This window comes from Pseudophryne corroboree, chromosome 8 (genome assembly GCF_028390025.1).
Source record: "Pseudophryne corroboree isolate aPseCor3 chromosome 8, aPseCor3.hap2, whole genome shotgun sequence".
Classification (NCBI taxonomy): Eukaryota; Metazoa; Chordata; class Amphibia; order Anura; family Myobatrachidae; genus Pseudophryne; species Pseudophryne corroboree.
Window position 1 is genome coordinate 434,959,274 of NC_086451.1, and position 23,012 is coordinate 434,982,285.

Below are 23,012 nucleotides of genomic sequence, written 5' to 3' on the forward strand. Positions count from 1 at the left end.
CCCTTTTAACCCATGACAGCAACGAGTGATATGTGTGCAGACGGCCTATCATACACCTTATATACTCACCAAGCCAGCGCACGACACGAGACGTACTTAATGGGCTGTGTGCTGCTGACGGGAAATGTAGGAGGTGCTCATAATAATGTGACTCAACCATGTATAAGAACAGCTCTGTACAAAATAGCAGCCATGTTCGCTAACACAATTGAGTCCATGTGATACCTTCAGTTTTCTATATTTGGATTACCAGGAAAAGCAATGTCCAATGCAAGAAGCATTTTAAAACTCTGACTACAAAATCTATCTTTGCACACATCCTATATAATAAAAGGCTAACGCTGCTCCTCACCTCTATGGGGGGCATCAAAGTGTTTTACACACCAGCGACCACTCGAAGTGTTGATCCGTTCGGGTGCGCACAGCCAACAGCGCTGACATGACTGTTATGTTCCGTCATTTTGATGGGCTGATAGGTAGTCCCAAAGCAAAAAGTAACAAAAACGACACTGCTGATATCTGCTTCAGATTAAAAGGTGCATTTAATAATCCCAGGCACTAGATGGCGCTGTGTCCATTTCTTTAGGGTCTCTTCAGTATGTCACCCTTATCCATAATGGTAGGGGTCAGGTAGGAGGCAGGGTGGAGCACTAAGGGGGGGAGACTGAAATACAGGAAGAAGAAGACGGGGAAGTGCTGTTTAGTGGCTGCAAATACTTTTCTCCGGAGGTCTTTACTTCTGGCTAACAGAAGGCATCTTACATTAAGGTGCAGTATTTACTAATTGAACTTTGAGACACCATGAACTTATATCTTTATTATTTGCATGGTATATAGATTAGTAATTATTCACACACACACACACACACACACACACACACACACACACACTCTCTCTCTCACTCTCACTCTCTCTCTCTCATTTAAGCTTGCAGTGTTTGATGTATCTAGTCATGTTATAAACAACAACCCACACACACATATTCATAGGGGTCAATTTAGTTAGGTTTGTCTGCAAATAGGCCACACAAAGATCTACAAGTCTGGGGTGAGATAAGTTCCAGTGCTGGCATTTCCGTGATGCTGCAGCTGCTACTCTCCCACCTTAAAATCTGAGCCCGCCTATTGTAACTAAACTGTAAGTGATCATTGTTGCATCTGTGCAATGCTGTCAAAATTAGATGGTAGCGTGATGTAACTGGGAAGTTAATACTGAATTACTGTGCTGCCCCTTTGTACATGGGACAGTATAATTTGCACTATGCTTTTTATCTCACTGACTTGTTGACTGCCAGCTCTATAATGCAGGACACTAACAGCCAATGCCGGTGCTGCAGCACTGCAGACATGAGTGACTTGTAGCTTGCATTAACCAGATCATACAGACTGTGTATATTGCATGTTTGTGTGCTTACATGTGTGTTCGTTGTTATATGCGTGTGACACAGGTGACGTTTTCTAACTGTAAGTATTATGAAACATCCTGTTGCACAATACGAGAATTACTGGTTGTCCATTTATGTTTGTGTCTGTTAGAACGTGTGCACTGTATGCTACAGTTATAGGATTATGTCATAAATATGGAAATGGGAGAATAAGTAATGGTGACCACTAAACTGATGTCTGTTTTCCCTGTGTGTAGGCGATATGGCAATATGAAACATTTAGCATAGCAATAATATGAAATCCAAAGGTTCCAATCAGCGATGGCTGCTGCCTGTGGGCTGCAGCGCAGGAAACACATTGCAGAGGAGGAGGGGGAGGAGGGGGGGGCGGTTAACACATGTAAATAAACATGTAATGTTGTATGTAATATATGTGCTGGCTGTCTCACCCTGGGGATCAGCAATACTGTGTTTCACTGAGCCGCTGCACCTGACACAGCATTCAGCTGTGTTTCACTGAGTGCTGCTGCACCTGACACAGCATTCAGCTGTGTTTCACTGAGTGCTGCTGCACCTGACACAGCATTCAGCTGCGTTTCACTGAGCCGTCGCTGCACCTGACACAGCATTCAGCTGCGTTTCACTAAGGCGCCGCTGCACCTGACACAGCATTCAGCTTGTCTTTCCTCTATAACCCGGGTGGGTTTAGAAGGAGTAGTGAAGCAGAATGCTGCACTCTCTTGCCATCAGATGTGACTCTCTGATGACCATGCAATGTATCATTCAGTGTGTATGGCTGGTCGATGGTTGTCATCGTTGGCCAGGAACCATATTGTTTTGTGTACCCGACCTTAGTCTCAGTCCCAGGTCCTCTGCAGTTCTCGATCTATACTACTGCTGTTGCAAAACAAATTGGCTCCTCTGGATTTCAGTGTGGTCTAGAATGAGCATATCCGTTTTATTGAAAACCGAACACACCTAAACTTTGGGAATCCAATTAGAACAGATTCCTTCTCAGATCACTTTTGGGAACCCGAGTGGACTGAGTTCCGAGTAGGAGTCAGGTCTTCCCTTGACTTCGGAACTCAGATTTAAAAAAAACAAAACAAATCTCTGGCTTGAAATTGCGTGTAAGTTCCACCCTCATGATTTCAGGTGCCATTTCACTCAGGAGAGTGAATGGTGAGCTGGGCAAAATTACGGAGAATGAAGGTTATTGATGGTAACAATACTATGGGACTATATGAATAAAAACAGGTCCAAGTTCCATGATTTTAGCTGTCTTTAGCGATTTTTTTTTTTTTTTTTTAAAGAAACCCGATCCAAAACCAAAACCGAACTCAGAAAACTTGAGGGAGGTTTTGCAAAACCAAAATATCACGATGATTAAAACCAAAACACGGGGGTCTGCACACATACCTAACTCTGTTCTCTTACTGAATGTCTTTCTGCCACTTTATTTTGGATGTGCACTTGCCGCCTCAAACCCAGTCTCTCAAACACTGAGCTAATAATAATATTCCAACCAACCAATGGGAGCTGCCAAACTCATAATATTATTATTATTATTATCATTATCCTTTATTTACATGGCGCCACAATGGTTCCGCAGCGCCTAACAGTACATAAACAAATGAGCAAAACAAGAAAACACTTACATTACAAGACAATGTAGGACAAGTAGATGGTATATAAACACTGCTGCATCGCTGCGTAGGGGGTCATTCTGACCCGATCGCTCGCTGCAGTTTATCGCAGCGCAGCAATTGGGTTGGAACTGCGCATGCGCCGGCGCCGAAGGCCGTCGTTGCTTAGCGATCGCCTCTGAGGCAGAGGCGGTCGCTGGGCGGGAGGGGGCATGGCCCAGCCAACTCAGGCGTGGCCAGACCGTTGGGGGGGGCGCCGCGGCAGCTGAGTGACGTCACACGCAGCCGCTGCGACCCGGGCAGCGAAGAGGTTCTCCTGGCCAGCCGCAGGAGCTGCGCTGGCCGGGAGTAACTTCTGAGATGCAAAAGCATCACCGCTGTGCTTCTGCGGCGGGGCCGGCACTGACATGCGGGGCTGACTAGCCCTGTGCTGGGCGTCCCCCCGTATGTCTGAGCGCCTGATCGTAGTTGTGCTAAATTTAGCACAGGTACGATCAACTCGGAATGACCTCCCATGGTACTCGGATAAGTATAAGGGTAGCAGAAACCGCAGGTTACAGTAGGTGCCATTGTAGGAAGTATGTAGTAGAAGATAGTCTAAGTATGAGAAGGAAAAGCACATGAGAGAGGGCCCTGCTCGCTAGAGCTTACATTCTAAATAGGAGGGGCAGACAGACAGGGGTGACACAGTTGGGGTAGACAGTGAGCGTGGAACAGGGAGTCAGGATGAGAGATGGCTGGGTTTGATGAAGTAGTTCTTGAGAGCTTGTTTGAAGTTTTGTAGAGAGTCTGATGGGGGGAGGTAGAGAATTCCAGAGATAGGGAGCAGCGTGTGCAAAATCTTGGCGGTGGGCATGGGAGGAAGTAGTCAATAGACAGGAGAGGCGGCATGTATTTGTGGAGTGAAGAGGGCGGTAAGAGATGTAATGGGAAAAGGCTTTTTTTTAAGTGAGTGTAAAAAGCCTTAATTGGATTCTGAAGGGGAAGAGGAGCCAGTGTAGGGCTTGTAAGAGAGGGGAGGTTGACGTATTACATTTGTAGAAGAAGATGAGCCAGGCAGCAGCATTGAGGATGATTGGAGTGGAAAGAGGCGGTTGTCAGGGAGGCCAGATAGGAGGAGATTATAGTAGTCCCATCTGGAGATGACCAGTGAGTGGATGAGGGTCTTTATAGCATCCAGGGTGAGAAAGGGTCTGATCCTGAAAATATTTTTGAGATGGAAACGGCAGGACTGTGAGAGGTACTAAATGTATGGTTTGAAGGAGTTAAGGATAACTCCAAGACAGCGCACTTGGGGGCTACAGGAGATAGTTGTACCATCAGTAGATAATTAAATTGTGGGAGGTGAGATTATACGGGAGGGTGGGAAGATGATTAGCTCAGTCATGGACATGCTAAGTTTAAGAAAGTGGTGGGATATCCAAGAAGAGATAGCAGAGAGACAGTTGGAGATACGAGTGAGGAGAGAGGGGGCGAAGTTGGGAGAGGAAAGGTAGATTTGAGTATCGTCAGCATAGAGACGATAGTGGAAGTCAAAAGAGCTAATTAACTTACCAAAAGAGGATGTAGAGAGAGAAAAGCAGAGAACAGAACCTTGGGGGACACCTACTGTTAGTGGGAGTGTGTGTGTGGGGGGTGGGGGGGGGATTCATGAGTGGAGACAGAGATGTAATGGAGGTAGGAGAACAGCCAGGAGAAGGCAGTATGTCGGAGACCAAGGGAGTGAAAGATTTGCAGGAGAAGAAGGTGGCCCATAGTGTCAAAAGCAGCAGAGAGGTCAAAGAGAATAAGCGGAGAGTAGTGGCCCTTGAATTTGGCAGCAAGAAGGTCGTTGCAGATTTTCCTGAGTGCAGTTTCCGTGGAGTGGAGAGGACTGAAGCCAGACTGAAATGGGTCAAGCAGGGAATGGGAAGAAAGAAAAGCAGTAGACAATATGCTCAAGGAGTTTGAAGGCTAAAGGGAGGAGAGACATGGGTCGGTAGCTGGAGAGAGTGTTAGATTTAAGGGTAGGTTTTTGTTAAATGTTGATTAACTTACAGGACTAAAAGCAATACCTTTTACACTGAAATTCAAGCCACTGCGGCCGCTGTATGTAATCCTTTACCTACGTACTTTTTACTCAGCGTACAAAGGCCCGTACCGCGTACACACTTTGCGTACACACGCCGCAACGGACATACAAAGTACACGCTATGCATACACACACACCGACACGCTGTAAGCACTATGCAGCTACACGTGTGGATGAAAATACACTGATAACCTTAGCAGGAAAGAGACACGACACCAATTGTATTTAAAATGCTGGGATCCGACCCACCAACATATATTTGCAAAAAGGGGGTTACAACAGTAATACAGACACAATATGAGAAAAGGCTACAATCAATGATACATACGTTTTGTTTCGCCAGAGCCACACGATCCCGGTGCTCAGTCAATCAAGTTAGATGACCTTCAGAGAGCGATGAATGACCGGCTAGGCAGCTTGGCTTTTATACATTTGGTCAAAACATAATACAATAGAAACTGTAATCCCTTCACCTATAGGTCAACGGGCTGGTCATTTACAGTACAGGAGGGGTCATAGGTTGGTTTGAATAGGTGGGCGATGCCTGGTCCAGGTGCATTTGCAGTTGGTCTCCACTGGGTTCCCGCCGAATATCAGAGTACAGTAAATACAGTATAATAGTGCTATCTTCTGCAAACTGCTACCGGAATGTTGCTCTTAAAATACCCTACAGCTGGATACCAATCACCACCTCCTAACCTAATGCTGTCCCCTCATATCCTGTAAAGGTGAATCCCTTTGTTGTTGTAGTACCTTTTTAAACAAGTATAATTAGCTGGTGTGGTGCATGTGGGCTATGTGTACATTGAGGGTAATTCTGAGTTGATTGCAGCAGCAAATTTGTTAGCAGTTGGGCAAAACCATGTGCACTGCAGGGGAGGCAGATATAAAATTTGCAGAGACAGTTAGATTTGGGAGGGTTATAGTGTTTCTGTGCAGGGTAAATACTGGCTGCTTTATTTTTACACTGCAATTTAGATTTCAGTTTGAACACACCCCACCCAACTCTAGCTCTCTCTGCGCATGTTATATCTGTCCACCCTGCAGTGCACATGGTTATGCCCAACTGCTAACAAATTTGCCACTGCGATCAACTCTGAATTAGGCCCCTTGTGCACTATGTGGATTAAATATGAGATATGTCGTTGTGGCTTTTCCGTGCAAATACAAATGCTACCGTAATTACTCATACCACGCGCTAATACGCAGGACCGCGTGAGCTGTCATACGCAACTTGCAAATATGTGCACGCACGGCAGAACAAGTACGCGCACGGAGGCCATCTGTGTGGTGTTTATACGTGATGTGTGTACCATAATATTTCTCTATCGTCCTAGTGGATGCTGGGGTTCCTGAAAGGACCATGGGGAATAGCGGCTCCGCAGGAGACAGGGCACAAAAAGTAAAGCTTTCCGATCAGGTGGTGTGCACTGGCTCCTCCCCCTATGACCCTCCTCCAAGCCTCAGTTAGATTTTTGTGCCCGGCCGAGAAGGGTGCAATCTAGGTGGCTCTCCTAAAGAGCTGCTTAGAAAAGTTTAGCTTAGGTTTTTTATTTTACAGTGAGTCCTGCTGGCAACAGGATCACTGCAACGAGGGACTTAGGGGAGAAGAAGTGAACTCACCTGCGTGCAGGATGGATTGGCTTCTTGGCTACTGGACATCAGCTCCAGAGGGACGATCACAGGTACAGCCTGGATGGTCACCGGAGCCTCGCCGCCGGCCCCCTTGCAGATGCTGAAACAAGAAGAGGTCCAGAATCGGCGGCAGAAGACTCCTCAGTCTTCTAAAGGTAGCGCACAGCACTGCAGCTGTGCGCCATTTTCCTCTCAGCACACTTCACACGGCAGTCACTGAGGGTGCAGGGCGCTGGGAGGGGAGCGCCCTGGGAGGCAAATGAAAACCTATTTGGCTAAAAAATACCTCACATATAGCCTCCGGGGGCTATATGGAGATATTTAACCCCTGCCAGAATCCACTAAAGAGCGGGAGACGAGCCCGCCGAAAAAGGGGCGGGGCCTATCTCCTCAGCACACAGCGCCATTTTCCTTACACAGCTCCGCTGGTCAGGACGGCTCCCAGGTCTCTCCCCTGCACTGCACTACAGAAACAGGGTAAAACAAGAGAGGGGGGGCAAAATAGTGGCAAAAATTATATTATAAAAGCAGCTATACAGGGAGCACTTATTATAAGGCTATCCCTGTCATATATAGCGCTTTGGTGTGTGCTGGCAAACTCTCCCTCTGTCTCCCCAAAGGGCTAGTGGGGTCCTGTCTTCGTTAAGAGCATTCCCTGTGTGTCTGCTGTGTGTCGGTACGTGTGTGTCGACATGTATGAGGACGATATTGGTGTGGAGGCGGAGCAATTGCCAAATATGGGGATGTCACCTCCTAGGGGGTCGACACCAGAATGGATGCCTTTATTTATGGAATTACGGGATAGTGTCAACACGCTAAAGCAGTCGTTTGACGACATGAGACGGCCGGACAATCAATTAGTGCCTGTCCAGGCGCCTCAAACACCGTCAGGGGCTGTAAAACGCCCTTTGCCTCAGTCGGTCGACACAGACCCAGACACAGGCACTGATTCCAGTGGCGACGGTGACGAATCAACCGTATTTTCCAGTAGGGCCACACGTTATATGATTTTGGCAATGAAGGAGGCGTTACATTTAGCTGATACTACAGGTACCACTAAACAGGGTATTATGTGGGGTGTGAAAAAACTACCTATAGTTTTTCCTGAATCAGAAGAACTAAATGAGGTGTGTGATGAAGCGTGGGTTGCCCCCGATAAAAAGATGCTAATTTCAAAGAAGTTATTGGCTTTATACCCTTTCCCGCCAGAGGTTAGGGCGCGCTGGGAAACACCTCCTAGGGTGGACAAGGCGCTCACACGCTTATCTAAACAAGTGGCGTTACCCTCTCCTGAGACGGCCGCACTTAAAGATCCAGCAGATAGGAGGATGGAAAATATCCAAAAAAGTATATACACACATACAGGTGTTATACTACGACCAGCTATAGCGACAGCCTGGATGTGCAGTGCTGGAGTAGCTTGGTCAGAGTCCCTGATTGAAAATATTGATACCCTGGATAGGGACAATGTTTTACTGTCTTTAGAGCAAATAAAGGATGCATTTCTTTATATGCGTGATGCACAGAGGGATATCTGCACACTGGCATCACGGGTAAGTGCTATGTCCATTTCGGCCAGAAGAAGTTTATGGACGCGACAGTGGTCAGGCGATGCGGACTCAAAACGGCATATGGAAGTTTTGCCGTATAAAGGGGAGGAGTTATTTGGAGTCGGTCTATCAGATTTGGTGGCCACGGCTACAGCCGGGAAATCCACCTTTTTACCTCAAGTTACTCCCCAACAGAAAAAGACACCGACTTTTCAACCGCAGCCCTTTCGCTCCTTTAAAAACAAGAGAGCAAAGGGATATTCATATCTGCCACGAGGCAGAGGAAGGGGGAAGAGACAGCAACAGGCAGCTCCTTCCCAGGAACAGAAGCCCTCCCCCGCTTCTACAAAAGCCTCAGCATGACGCTGGGGCTTCTCAAGCGGACTCGGGGGCGGTGGGCGGTCGTCTCAAGAATTTCAGCGCGCAGTGGGCTCACTCGCAGGTAGATCCCTGGATCCTGCAGATAATATCTCAGGGATACAGGTTGGAACTAGAGACAGATCCACCTCGCCGTTTCCTGAAGTCTGCTTTACCAACGTCCCCCTCCGAAAGGGAGACGGTCTTGGAAGCCATTCACAAGCTGTACTCTCAGCAGGTGATAGTCAAGGTACCTCTTCTACAACAAGGAAAGGGGTATTATTCCACTCTATTTGTGGTACCGAAGCCGGATGGCTCGGTAAGACCTATTCTAAATCTGAAGTCCTTGAACCTGTACATAAAGAAGTTCAAGTTCAAGATGGAGTCACTCAGAGCAGTGATAGCGAACCTGGAAGAAGGGGACTTTATGGTATCCTTGGACATCAAGGATGCGTACCTCCACGTTCCAATTTACCCCTCACACCAGGGGTACCTCAGGTTCGTCGTACAAAACTGTCACTATCAGTTTCAGACGCTGCCGTTCGGATTGTCCACGGCACCTCGGGTCTTTACAAAGGTAATGGCCGAGATGATGATTCTTCTTCGAAGAAAAGGCGTATTAATTATCCCATACTTGGACGATCTCCTGATAAGGGCAAGGTCCAGAGAACAGCTAGAGATGGGATTAGCACTGTCTCAAGAAGTGCTAAAACAGCACGGGTGGATTCTGAATATTCCAAAATCCCAGTTAATGCCAACAACTCGTCTGCTGTTCCTAGGGATGATTCTGGACACGGTTCAGAAAAAGGTTTTTCTCCCGGAGGAAAAAGCCAAGGAGTTATCCGAGCTTGTCAGGAACCTCCTAAAACCAGGAAAGGTGTCTGTACATCAATGCACAAGAGTCCTGGGAAAAATGGTGGCTTCTTACGAAGCAATTCCATTCGGCAGATTCCACGCAAGAATTTTCCAGAGGGATCTGTTGGACAAATGGTCAGGGTCGCATCTTCAGATGCACCAGCGGATAACCCTGTCTCCAAGGACAAGGGTATCTCTTCTGTGGTGGTTGCAGAGTGCTCATCTATTGGAGGGCCGCAGATTCGGCATACAGGATTGGATCCTGGTGACCACGGACGCCAGCCTGAGAGGCTGGGGAGCAGTCACACAAGGAAGAAACTTCCAGGGAGTGTGGACGAGCCTGGAAACGTCTCTTCACATAAACATTCTGGAACTAAGAGCAATCTACAATGCTCTAAGCCAGGCAGAACCTCTGCTTCAGGGAAAACCGGTGTTGATCCAGTCGGACAACATCACGGCAGTCGCCCATGTGAACAGACAGGGCGGCACAAGAAGCAGGAGTGCAATGGCAGAAGCTGCAAGGATTCTTCGCTGGGCAGAGAATCATGTGATAGCACTGTCAGCAGTGTTCATCCCGGGAGTGGACAACTGGGAAGCAGACTTCCTCAGCAGACACGACCTTCACCCGGGAGAGTGGGGACTTCATCCAGAAGTCTTCCACATGCTGGTAACCCGTTGGGAAAGACCAATGGTGGACATGATGGCGTCTCGCCTCAACAAAAAACTGGACAGGTATTGCGCCAGGTCAAGAGATCCGCAGGCAATAGCTGTGGACGCGCTGGTAACGCCTTGGGTGTACCAGTCGGTGTATGTGTTTCCTCCTCTGCCTCTCATACCAAAAGTATTGAGAATTATACGGCAAAGAGGCGTAAGAACGATACTAGTGGTTCCGGATTGGCCAAGAAGGTCTTGGTACCCGGAACTTCAAGAGATGATCACGGAAGATCCGTGGCCTCTACCTCTAAGGAGGGACTTGCTTCAGCAGGGTCCCTGTCTGTTTCAAGACTTACCGCGGCTGCGTTTGACGGCATGGCGGTTGAACGCCGGATCCTAAAGGAAAAAGGCATGCCGGAAGAAGTCATTCCTACTTTGATTAAAGCAAGGAAGGAAGTAACCGTGCAACATTATCACCGCATTTGGCGAAAATATGTTGCGTGGTGCGAGGATCGGAGTGCTCCGACGGAGGAATTTCAACTGGGTCGATTCCTACATTTCCTGCAATCAGGATTGTCTATGGGTCTCAAATTGGGATCTATTAAGGTTCAAATTTCGGCCCTGTCGATTTTCTTCCAGAAAGAATTGGCTTCAGTCCCTGAAGTCCAGACTTTTGTTAAGGGAGTGCTGCATATACAGCCTCCTGTGGTGCCTCCAGTGGCACCGTGGGATCTCAATGTGGTTTTGGACTTTCTAAAATCTCATTGGTTTGAACCACTAAAAAATGTGGATTTGAAATATCTCACATGGAAAGTGACCATGCTACTAGCCCTGGCTTCGGCCAGGAGAGTGTCAGAACTGGCAGCTTTATCTTACAAAAGCCTATATCTGATTTTCCATTCGGACAGGGCGGAACTGCGGACTCGTCCGCATTTTCTCCCTAAGGTGGTGTCAGCATTTCATCTGAACCAGCCTATTGTAGTGCCTGCGGCTACAAGTGACTTGGAGGACTCCAAGTTACTGGACGTTGTCAGAGCATTGAAAATATATATTGCAAGGACAGCTGGAGTCAGAAAATCTGACTCGTTGTTTACATTGTATGCACCCAACAAGATGGGTGCTCCTGCGTCTAAGCAGACGATTGCTCGTTGGATCTGTAGCACAATCCAACTTGCACATTCTGTGGCAGGCCTGCCACAGCCTAAATCTGTAAAGGCCCACTCCACAAGGAAGGTGGGCTCATCTTGGGCGGCTGCCCGAGGGGTCTCGGCATTACAACTTTGCCGAGCAGCTACGTGGTCAGGGGAGAACACGTTTGTAAAATTTTACAAATTTGATACTCTGGCTAAGGAGGACCTGGAGTTCTCTCATTCGGTGCTGCAGAGTCATCCGCACTCTCCCGCCCGTTTGGGAGCTTTGGTATAATCCCCATGGTCCTTTCAGGAACCCCAGCATCCACTAGGACGATAGAGAAAATAAGAATTTACTTACCGATAATTCTATTTCTCGGAGTCCGTAGTGGATGCTGGGCGCCCATCCCAAGTGCGGATTATCTGCAATAATTGTACATAGTTATTGTTAACTAATTCGGGTTATTGTTGTAGGGAGCCATCTTTCAGAGGCTCCTCTGTTATCATACTGTTAACTGGTTTTAGATCACAAGTTGTACGGTGTGATTGGTGTGGCTGGTATGAGTCTTACCCGGGATTCAAAATTCCTCCCTTATTGTGTACGCTCGTCCGGGCACAGTACCTAACTGAGGCTTGGAGGAGGGTCATAGGGGGAGGAGCCAGTGCACACCACCTGATCGGAAAGCTTTACTTTTTGTGCCCTGTCTCCTGCGGAGCCGCTATTCCCCATGGTCCTTTCAGGAACCCCAGCATCCACTACGGACTCCGAGAAATAGAATTATCGGTAAGTAAATTCTTATTTTTTGACTTCGACAGTTTTTTAAGAATACGGGAGACAAGGACATGCTTGAAGGCAGAGGGGATAGTTGGAGGGAGAGAGGTAGCAGAGGAGGTGGGAGGGAATAGGGTCAAGTGGGGAGGTTGGGGGGGAGGTGGGGGTTTGCTAGATGAGACCCATGACTTCCTCTCAAAATATAGGGAAAAATGAAGTCTGAGTTGGTAAGAAGGATGGAGAGGGGTGGTCAGTGAAAAGAGAGGGGGTGGGGGGGAGGTTGCTGAGGGTCTGGTGGGATGTGATGTCTTGGCATATGGAGTGGGTGGCAAAGTCAAGAACAGTGAGTGAGGAGGGGAGTTGAGGTGGGGGTAGGCAGAGGAGAAACGTAACAATGGTAAAGAGACGCCAGGGGCTTGAGGACTGGGAGGAGATGATGTACTTGAAATACAACTGTTATTATTAGAGAGGCTGAGGGCAACACTGTAGGATGAGCATTCATTTTAAATGAAGGAAGTCCACCTTAGAGCATGATTTCCTCCACTGTTGCGGTACATGAACATTTTTGCAGATATCTGGGGAATTCGGACTGCCAAGGTTGAAATGTTGATCTGTGAGGGTAAATAGTGGTCGCTGAAGCAACAGAGTCAAGAGCAGAAGTAAGGGAGGCATTGTATAGAGAAGTGGCATGTTCAGGGCATGAGAGAGAATAGGCGAGAGAAGTGAGTCAAACATGGAGGATGTCACACCTAGTGATGCGTTTGGTATGTTTTTACCAGCGTCCGGGATCCCGGCGGTCAGCATACCGACGCCGGGATCCTGGCCGCCAGAATGCTGTCGGGGGGGAAAGCGTAACGAAGCCCCTTGTGGACTCACTGCGCTCACCATGCTGCAGGCTCGGTGGCTCGCTGCGCTCACCACAGGTTCTATTACCACTCTATGGGTGTTGTGGATACCCACGAGTGGGAATTGCCCACGGCTGACCGCCGGGATCGTAACCGCATCCCCTAGTGATGGTGGCCTTAGGAGGAAGAGATGGAGCAGCAGAGAGGGATAAGTTAAAAGAGAGCAGGTGATGGGTCAGAGAGGGAAAATGGGGAGTTGGAGAAATCAGAACTATCACAACGGTGAGTGAAGACCAGATCAAGTGAGTGCCCACTCACATGGGAGGGTGAAGAGGTCCACTGGGAGAGACCAAGTGATGATGTGAGGTTAAGGAATTTAGAGGTAGGGGATTTTGTGGGGATAACGATTAGGATGTTGAAATCACCTAAGATAATGGAGGGAATGTCTGAAATTAGGACGTGAGGTAGCCAGGATGCAAAGTTGTCGCTGAATTTGATGGGAATGCCAGGGGGCAGCTACTCGAAGGTGAACAGGTTGGAAGAGGCGTATAGCATGGACTGTAAATGTAGAGAATGTAAGGGATAGTTCTGGGGGGTATGAGTTGGTAGGAGTAGACGGAGGATAGAAGGACCCCAATACCACCACCATGGCAATCCCCAAGGCCGGGGGGGATGGGGGGGGGGGGGTGAGATAATTTGAGGCCCCAGCAGAGTTAGCAGGGGGAGAAGTGGTGTCAGAGGGGGAAATCCAGGTTTCTGTTATGGCTAGGAGATTCAGGGAGTTGGAGATGAAATGGTCATGGGTGAGTACCAATTTGTTACAGACATTCTGGAGGTCACAGGAGAGAGGGTGTGAGTTTGCAGGAGAGATGTGAATGAGATTATTAGGGTTGCTGTAGACTGGAGGTGAGATTAAGTTGGAGGGCAGGGATAAAAAGGTTGTGATATTGGTGTGGGCTCCTGACCTAGGAAGGGAATCTGCAGGAGGTGGGTAGAAAGGGAATACAGTGTGATTCGGTGGAGATGAGGTGACAGGGAGAGGAGGGAGGGAACAGAACTGAGTAGTGGGATAGTAGGCCCATGTGTGCAGAGGTGAATGAAAGTGGGGTAGCAGCAGAGGAGGGGAAGGGAAGCAGAGGGATGGATTGGAGACAGAGGAGGGGAGAGAGGAGATGTAGCAGTAGAATTGCTGAAATGGAGGTGATAGTACAGTACAGTGTTGGTAAATGTGTATATCTCTATATCTGCGGACAACACTACAATAAACCCTACTCCTCAAGCTGGCTGCCTAGGTGTCATCCTTGACTCATAACTGTCCTTTGTTCCCCACATCCAATGAACATCCCTCACAAGATACTGACAAAACTTTATGCACTCTTCTCCACCGCTTTCTACTACTCTTCACATCTGCCAGTATACAAGGCCATCAACAATCTGCAACAACATACATCTCTTCCCTTGTCTCAGAACATCTCCCAACTCAACCTCTTCCTCTCTGCACAAGATCTACGTCTCTCGTCCCATTACCTACTCCCACTCCTGGTTATAGAACTTTTTTACAGGCTGCACCGACTCTGTAGAATGTGTCTAGGGGAAAGGTAGCCGTCTCCTTAGGCGACTAACACTCCGCTATTCAAAATTAACATTCATTGTTTCTATACTAATATATTGCTCTGACTCCCAAGCCGGGCCGGTGCTAGGGTGTTCGGCGACCCCCTGCAAACTATAAATTTGTACCCTCCCTTCCATACTGTATAAAGGGACAGTGTGCATCGAAGGCTCACTGTGAAGCTCTGGTGCGGCGACTTTGGGTCACGTGTCAGGCCGTACAACCATACCTGTGAAATATACCGCTCATCTAGCCTCTGTTATGAGGGTATCATGGATGCTGCAGGGGTGGGCCAGGGAGTCTCAATGCACTGCTCAACCAGCCGTTATTGTGTGGGTCCTGAAAATACAAGCAGAACGTGGGGTTCGTTGTGGGTGCTCTGATGTGTGAAATGAGCCATAGCAGGGGCCCCGCTGCCGGCGCCACTACCTGTCATACAATCTGACAGGTGCAGCAGCAGCCAGCAGCAACAGCGGACAACAGCAGGCTAGCAGAGCGGGGAGAGCACCTCTCCTGCCCGGTGCCTCCCTGCTTGGCAGACATCACTGAGCATGTTGCTGCTCCCAACCAACATTGCTGTGAGGCTAGATCATGTAACACTCTTTCCCTTTGCAATCTGACTGGACCAATAGGGTACTGTAAGCTTTGTAAACTGTTAGAATGTCGGCATGGTCACAGTGATGACATGTAACATGTCAGCACCGATGAAATGCCGACAATATGTGATGCGGTTGCGGAGGTAAGTACCCTAACCTGCCAGTTTTGGCTAATGTTGCAAAACTGTGGTTGCTGTGGTACATATGTGCCTTTACCGAAACCTAATGTCGGTATTTTGCGAAATGTTGACATTGAACTTGCCTACATTTATGATGTCAACATTGGGAGCATATTAGCTGTCGATATTTTAGCGTTTCCTGCAGGTGCGGAAGATGTGCAATGTGCTGAGAGGTTTTGTTTTGCGAGGGACGTGTCTAAACTCAGATCTAAAGTGCATTGTAAAAATAAAGCTGCCCAGGACTTGTGGGCTACATTTAATAGGGATGCGGTTTGCATCCCAGCAGTCTGGATGCTGGCGGTCATGTGACCAACGCCAGAATCCTGACACTACTGGGAATTCTAGCGCCGGAACACCGTCTGCCGACAAGGTAAGTGACTGACTGTTAGGGATAGGGCCCGGGGGGTGGGGGGGTGTTTGGTGCCTGACCATGAATGTGTGTGTGTGTGTGTGTGTGTGTGTGGGGGGGGGGGGGGGGGGGGTGGTGGTGGTGGTAACCCTAGCTGTCTGGGAGATGTACTAAGCAGTGAAAACCGATCAGCTGCTCCATATAATTGTATATTATGCAATTTATTAATGTTGCTTCAATACTACTTCAATGCTGATTGGTTGCCATGGGCAACTTCTCCGCCGGCTCACACTTTTGACTGCTTAGTACATCTCCCCCTTAGCCCTAGCCGACACCCCCACTATCTTAGCCCTAGCCACCACCACAGGTTCTATTACCACTCTATGGGTGTTGTGGATACCCACGAGTGGGAATTGCCCACGGCTGACCGCCGGGATCGTAACCGCATCCCCTAGTGATGGTGGCCTTAGGAGGAAGAGATGGAGCAGCAGAGAGGGATAAGTTAAAAGAGAGCAGGTGATGGGTCAGAGAGGGAAAATGGGGAGTTGGAGAAATCAGAACTATCACAACGGTGAGTGAAGACCAGATCAAGTGAGTGCCCACTCACATGGGAGGGTGAAGAGGTCCACTGGGAGAGACCAAGTGATGATGTGAGGTTAAGGAATTTAGAGGTAGGGGATTTTGTGGGGATAACGATTAGGATGTTGAAATCACCTAAGATAATGGAGGGAATGTCTGAAATTAGGACGTGAGGTAGCCAGGATGCAAAGTTGTCGCTGAATTTGATGGGAATGCCAGGGGGCAGCTACTCGAAGGTGAACAGGTTGGAAGAGGCGTATAGCATGGACTGTAAATGTAGAGAATGTAAGGGATAGTTCTGGGGGGTATGAGTTGGTAGGAGTAGACGGAGGATAGAAGGACCCCAATACCACCACCATGGCAATCCCCAAGGCCGGGGGGGATGGGGGGGGGGGGGGGTGAGATAATTTGAGGCCCCAGCAGAGTTAGCAGGGGGAGAAGTGGTGTCAGAGGGGGAAATCCAGGTTTCTGTTATGGCTAGGAGATTCAGGGAGTTGGAGATGAAATGGTCATGGGTGAGTACCAATTTGTTACAGACATTCTGGAGGTCACAGGAGAGAGGGTGTGAGTTTGCAGGAGAGATGTGAATGAGATTATTAGGGTTGCTGTAGACTGGAGGTGAGATTAAGTTGGAGGGCAGGGATAAAAAGGTTGTGATATTGGTGTGGGCTCCTGACCTAGGAAGGGAATCTGCAGGAGGTGGGTAGAAAGGGAATACAGTGTGATTCGGTGGAGATGAGGTGACAGGGAGAGGAGGGAGGGAACAGAACTGAGTAGTGGGATAGTAGGCCCATGTGTGCAGAGGTGAATGAAAGTGGGGTAGCAGCAGAGGAGGGGAAGGGAAGCAGAGGGATGGATTGGAGACAGAGGAGGGGAGAGAGGAGATGTAGCAGTAGAATTGCTGAAATGGAGGTGATAGTACAGTACAGTGTTGGTAAATGTGTATATCTCTATATCTGCGGACAACACTACAATAAACCCTACTCCTCAAGCTGGCTGCCTAGGTGTCATCCTTGACTCATAACTGTCCTTTGTTCCCCACATCCAATGAACATCCCTCACAAGATACTGACAAAACTTTATGCACTCTTCTCCACCGCTTTCTACTACTCTTCACATCTGCCAGTATACAAGGCCATCAACAATCTGCAACAACATACATCTCTTCCCTTGTCTCAGAACATCTCCCAACTCAACCTCTTCCTCTCTGCACAAGATCTACGTCTCTCGTCCCATTACCTACTCCCACTCCTGGTTATAGAACTTTTTTACAGGCTGCACCGACTCTGTAGAATGTGTCTAGGGGAAAGGTAGCCGTCTCCTTAGGCGACTAACACTCCGCTATTCAAAATTAACATTCATTGTTTCTATACTAATATATTGCTCTGACTCCCAAGCCGGGCCGGTGCTAGGGTGTTCGGCGACCCCCTGCAAACTATAAATTTGTACCCTCCCTTCCATACTGTATAAAGGGACAGTGTGCATCGAAGGCTCACTGTGAAGCTCTGGTGCGGCGACTTTGGGTCACGTGTCAGGCCGTACAACCATACCTGTGAAATATACCGCTCATCTAGCCTCTGTTATGAGGGTATCATGGATGCTGCAGGGGTGGGCCAGGGAGTCTCAATGCACTGCTCAACCAGCCGTTATTGTGTGGGTCCTGAAAATACAAGCAGAACGTGGGGTTCGTTGTGGGTGCTCTGATGTGTGAAATGAGCCATAGCAGGGGCCCCGCTGCCGGCGCCACTACCTGTCATACAATCTGACAGGTGCAGCAGCAGCCAGCAGCAACAGCGGACAACAGCAGGCTAGCAGAGCGGGGAGAGCACCTCTCCTGCCCGGTGCCTCCCTGCTTGGCAGACATCACTGAGCATGTTGCTGCTCCCAACCAACATTGCTGTGAGGCTAGATCATGTAACACTCTTTCCCTTTGCAATCTGACTGGACCAATAGGGTACTGTAAGCTTTGTAAACTGTTAGAATGTCGGCATGGTCACAGTGATGACATGTAACATGTCAGCACCGATGAAATGCCGACAATATGTGATGCGGTTGCGGAGGTAAGTACCCTAACCTGCCAGTTTTGGCTAATGTTGCAAAACTGTGGTTGCTGTGGTACATATGTGCCTTTACCGAAACCTAATGTCGGTATTTTGCGAAATGTTGACATTGAACTTGCCTACATTTATGATGTCAACATTGGGAGCATATTAGCTGTCGATATTTTAGCGTTTCCTGCAGGTGCGGAAGATGTGCAATGTGCTGAGAGGTTTTGTTTTGCGAGGGACGTGTCTAAACTCAGATCTAAAGTGCATTGTAAAAATAAAGCTGCCCAGGACTTGTGGGCTACATTTAATAGGGATGCGGTTTGCATCCCAGCAGTCTGGATGCTGGCGGTCATGTGACCAACGCCAGAATCCTGACACTACTGGGAATTCTAGCGCCGGAACACCGTCTGCCGACAAGGTAAGTGACTGACTGTTAGGGATAGGGCCCGGGGGGTGGGGGGGTGTTTGGTGCCTGACCATGAATGTGTGTGTGTGTGTGTGTGTGTGTGTGTGTGGGGGGGGGGGGGGGGGGGTGGTGGTGGTGGTAACCCTAGCTGTCTGGGAGATGTACTAAGCAGTGAAAACCGATCAGCTGCTCCATATAATTGTATATTATGCAATTTATTAATGTTGCTTCAATACTACTTCAATGCTGATTGGTTGCCATGGGCAACTTCTCCGCCGGCTCACACTTTTGACTGCTTAGTACATCTCCCCCTTAGCCCTAGCCGACACCCCCACTATCTTAGCCCTAGCCACCAGCCCAGGCGGGTTAGGGGAGGGATGAAATAATTACACCGTCCCCTGTTGGCATTCTCAAGGTTCGGGATGCCGGAGTCAAGTCATGTAACAGCTGGCGTCCGAACCTTTGGTCAAATGTATCATACCCATGTAATAGCAGCCAGTATTTCTCTGACGTCCTAGTGGATGCTGGGAACTCCGTAAGGACCATGGGGAATAGCGGGCTCCGAAGGAGGCTGGGCACTCTAGAAAGATTTATGACTACCTGGTGTGCACTGGCTCCTCCCACTATGACCCTCCTCCAAGCCTCAGTTAGATTTTGTGCCCGGCCGAGGTTGGATGCACACTAGGGGCTCTCCTGAGCCTTTAGAAAGAAAGTATAGAAATGAGGTTTTTTATTTTCAGTGAGACCTGCTGGCAACAGGCTCACTGCAGCGAGGGACTAAGGGGAGAAGAAGCGAACCTGCCTGCTTGCAGCCAGCTTGGGCTTCTTAGGCTACTGGACACCATTAGCTCCAGAGGGATCGACCGCAGGCCCAGCCTTGGTGTTCGGTCCCGGAGCCGCGCCGCCGTCCCCCTTACAGAGCCAGAAGCAAGAAGAGGTCCGGAAAATCGGCGGCAGAAGACATCAGTCTTCACCAAGGTAGCGCACAGCACTGCAGCTGTGCGCCATTGCTCCTCACACACACTTCACACTTCTGTCACTGAGGGTGCAGGGCGCTGGGGGGGGGCGCCCTGAGAAGCAATAACACCTTGGCTGGCAAAAATACCACAATATATAGCCCCAGAGGCTATATATGTGGAAAATACCCCTGCCAGAATATAGGAAAAAGCGGGAGAACAGTCCGCGGAAAAGGTGCGGAGCTATCTCCTTCAGCACACTGGCGCCATTTTTCCCTCACAGCTCCGCTGGAAGGAAGCTCCCTGGCTCTCCCCTGCAGTCTACACTACAGAAAAGGGTAAAAAAGAGAGGGGGGGCACTAAATTTAGGCGCAGTATACATTTATATAGAAAAAGCAGCTATAGGGGACATAACTCAGTTAGTCCCTGCATTATATAGCGCTCTGGTGTGTGCTGGCATACTCTCACTCTGTCCCCCCAAAGGGCTTTTGTGGGTCCTGTCCTCTGTTAGAGCATTCCCTGTGTGTGTGCGGTGTGTCGATACGGCTGTGTCGACATGTTTGATGAGGATAATGATGTGGAGACGGAGCAGATGCCTTTAGAAGGGATGTCACCCCCTGCGGGGCAGACACCTGAGTGGATGAGCTTATGGAAAGAAATGAGTGCACGTATAGACTCCTTACATAAGAAATTTGACGACATGCCAAATGTGGGACAGCCGACTTCTCAGCTCGTGCCTGTCCAGGCGTCTCAAAGGTCATCAGGGGCTCTGAAACGCCCGCTACCTCAGATCGCAGACGCAGATGTCGACACTGATACTGACACCAGTGTCGACGACGATGAGTCTAACCTGATGCCCACTAAGGCCATTCACTGCATGATTGAGGCAATGAAAGAGGTGTTACACATTTCTGATATAAATACAGGTACCACTAAAAAGGGTATTATGTTTGGGGAGTAAAAACTACCCGTAGTTTTTCCCCCATCAGATGAATTAAATGAAGTGTGTGAAGAAGCGTGGGCTTTCCCTGATAAAAAATTGGTAATTCCTAAGAAGGTACTAATGGCGTTCCCTTTCCCGCCAGAGGATAGGTCACGTTGGGAAACACCTCCTAGGGTGGATAAAGCGCTCACACGTTTGTCTATAAAGGTGGCACTACCGTCTCCGGATACGGCCGCCCTCAAGGAACCTGCTGATAGAAAGCAGGAGGCGATCCTGAAGTCTGTATACACACACTCAGGCATTATACTTAGGCCAGCTATTGCGTCAGCATGGATGTGCAGTGCTGCCGCTGCGTGGTCAGATAAACTGTCAGAAAATATTGACACACTAGACAGAGACACGATCCTGCTAACCATAGACCATATCAAAGACTCAGTCTTATATATGAGAGATGCACAGAGGGAAATCTGCCGGCTGGCATCTAAAGTAAGTGCATTGTCCATTTCTGCTAGGAGAGGCTTATGGACTCGCCAGTGGACAGGAGATGCAGATTCTAAAAGGCACATGGAAGTTTTGCCTTATAAGGGTGAGGAATTATTTGGGGATGGTCTCTCGGACCTAGTTTCCACAGCAACGTCTGGGAAGTCAGCATTTTTACCCCATGTCCCCTCACAGCCTAAGAAGGCGCCGTTTTATCAGGTTCAGTCCTTTCGGACCCAGAAAAACAAGCGTGGAAAAGGCGGGTCTTTTCTGTCCAGAGGCAGAGGTAGGGGAAAAAGGCTGCAACAAACAGCAGGTTCCCAGGAGCAAAAGTCCTCCCCCGCTTCTTCTTCCAAGTCCGCCGCATGACGGTGGGGCTCCACAGGCGGAGCCAGGTACGGTGGGGGGCCGTCTCAAGAATTTCAGCGATCAGTGGGCTCGCTCACAGGTGGATCCCTGGATCCTTCAAATAGTATCTCAGGGGTACAAACTGGAATTCGAGGCGTCTCCACCCCACCGGTTCCTAAAATCTGCCTTGCCGATTGCTCCCTCAGACAGGGAGGCGGTGCTAGCGGCAATTCACAAGCTGTATTCCCAGCAGGTGATAATCAAGGTACCCCTACTTCAACAAGGCCGGGGTTACTATTCCACACTATTTGTGGTGCCGAAACCGGACGGTTCGGTGAGACCCATTTTAAATTTGAAATCCTTGAACACATACATAAAAAAATTCAAGTTCAAGATGGAATCGCTCAGGGCGGTTATTGCAAGCCTGGACGAGGGGGATTACATGGTATCCCTGGACATCAAGGATGCTTACTTGCATGTCCCCATTTACCATCCTCACCAGGAGTACCTCAGATTTGTGGTACAGGATTGCCATTACCAATTCCAGACGCTGCCGTTTGGACTGTCCACGGCACCGAGGGTATTTACCAAGGTTATGGCGGAAATGATGATACTCCTTAGAAAAAAGGGAGTTTTAATTATCCCGTACTTGAACGATCTCCTAATAAAGGCGAGGTCCAAGGAACAGTTGGTGGTGGGAGTAGCACTATCTCAGGAAGTGCTGCACCAGCACGGCTGGATTCTGAATATCCCAAAGTCACAGCTGGTTCCGACGACACGTCTACTGTTCCTGGGTATGATTCTGGATACAGTCCAGAAAAAAGTGTTTCTCCCGGAGGAGAAAGCCAGGGAGTTGTCATCTCTAGTCAGAGACCTCCTGAAACCAAAACAGGTATCGGTACATCACTGCACGCGGGTCCTGGGAAAGATGGTAGCTTCTTACGAAGCAATTCCCTTCGGCAGGTTCCATGCCAGAATCTTTCAGTGGGACCTGTTGGACAAATGGTCCGGATCGCATCTTCAGATGCATCGCTTAATAACCCTGTCTCCAAGAACCAGGGTGTCTCTACTGTGGTGGCTACAGAGTGCCCATCTTCTAGAGGGCCGCAGGTTCGGCATACAGGACTGGGTCCTGGTGACCACGGATGCCAGCCTTCGAGGCTGGGGGGCAGTCACACGGGGAAGAAACTTCCAAGGACTATGGTCGAGTCAGGAGACTTCCCTTCACATAAATATTCAGGAACTAAGGGCCATTTACATTGCCCTAAGTCAAGCAAAATCCCTGCTCCTACACCAGCCGGTGCTGATCCAGTCAGACAACATCACGGCAGTCGCCCATGTAAATCGACAGGGCGGCACAAGAAGCAGGATGGCAATGGCAGAAGCCACAAGAATTCTCTGATGGGCGGAGAATCATGTACTAGCACTGTCAGCAGTGTTCATTCCGGGAGTGGACAACTGGGAAGCAGACTTCCTCAGCAGACACGACCTCCACCCGGGAGAGTGGGGACTTCATCCAGAAGTCTTCCAGATGCTGGTAAACCGTTGGGAAAAACCACAGGTGGACATGATGGCGTCCCGCCTCAACAAAAAGTTAAAAAGATATTGCGCCAGGTCAA

The 23,012-nt window shown here is 49.0% G+C and overlaps 1 protein-coding gene across 2 annotated transcripts in view; it reads left to right on the plus strand.

Moving 5' to 3' along the window:
* The first annotated feature begins 625 nt into the window (after positions 1 to 625).
* LOC134949451 (flotillin-1-like) overlaps positions 626 to 23,012 on the plus strand; it is a 91,425-nt gene continuing 69,038 nt past the window's right edge. Inside the window, exon 1 of one of the 2 annotated variants that reach the window (XM_063938022.1) lies at positions 626 to 768. The gene's annotated coding sequence lies outside the window, so the exon portion shown is untranslated. Of the gene's footprint in view, positions 769 to 944; positions 1,139 to 23,012 lie in introns of those variants that run through there. The other variant, XM_063938023.1, reaches the window with a different exon arrangement.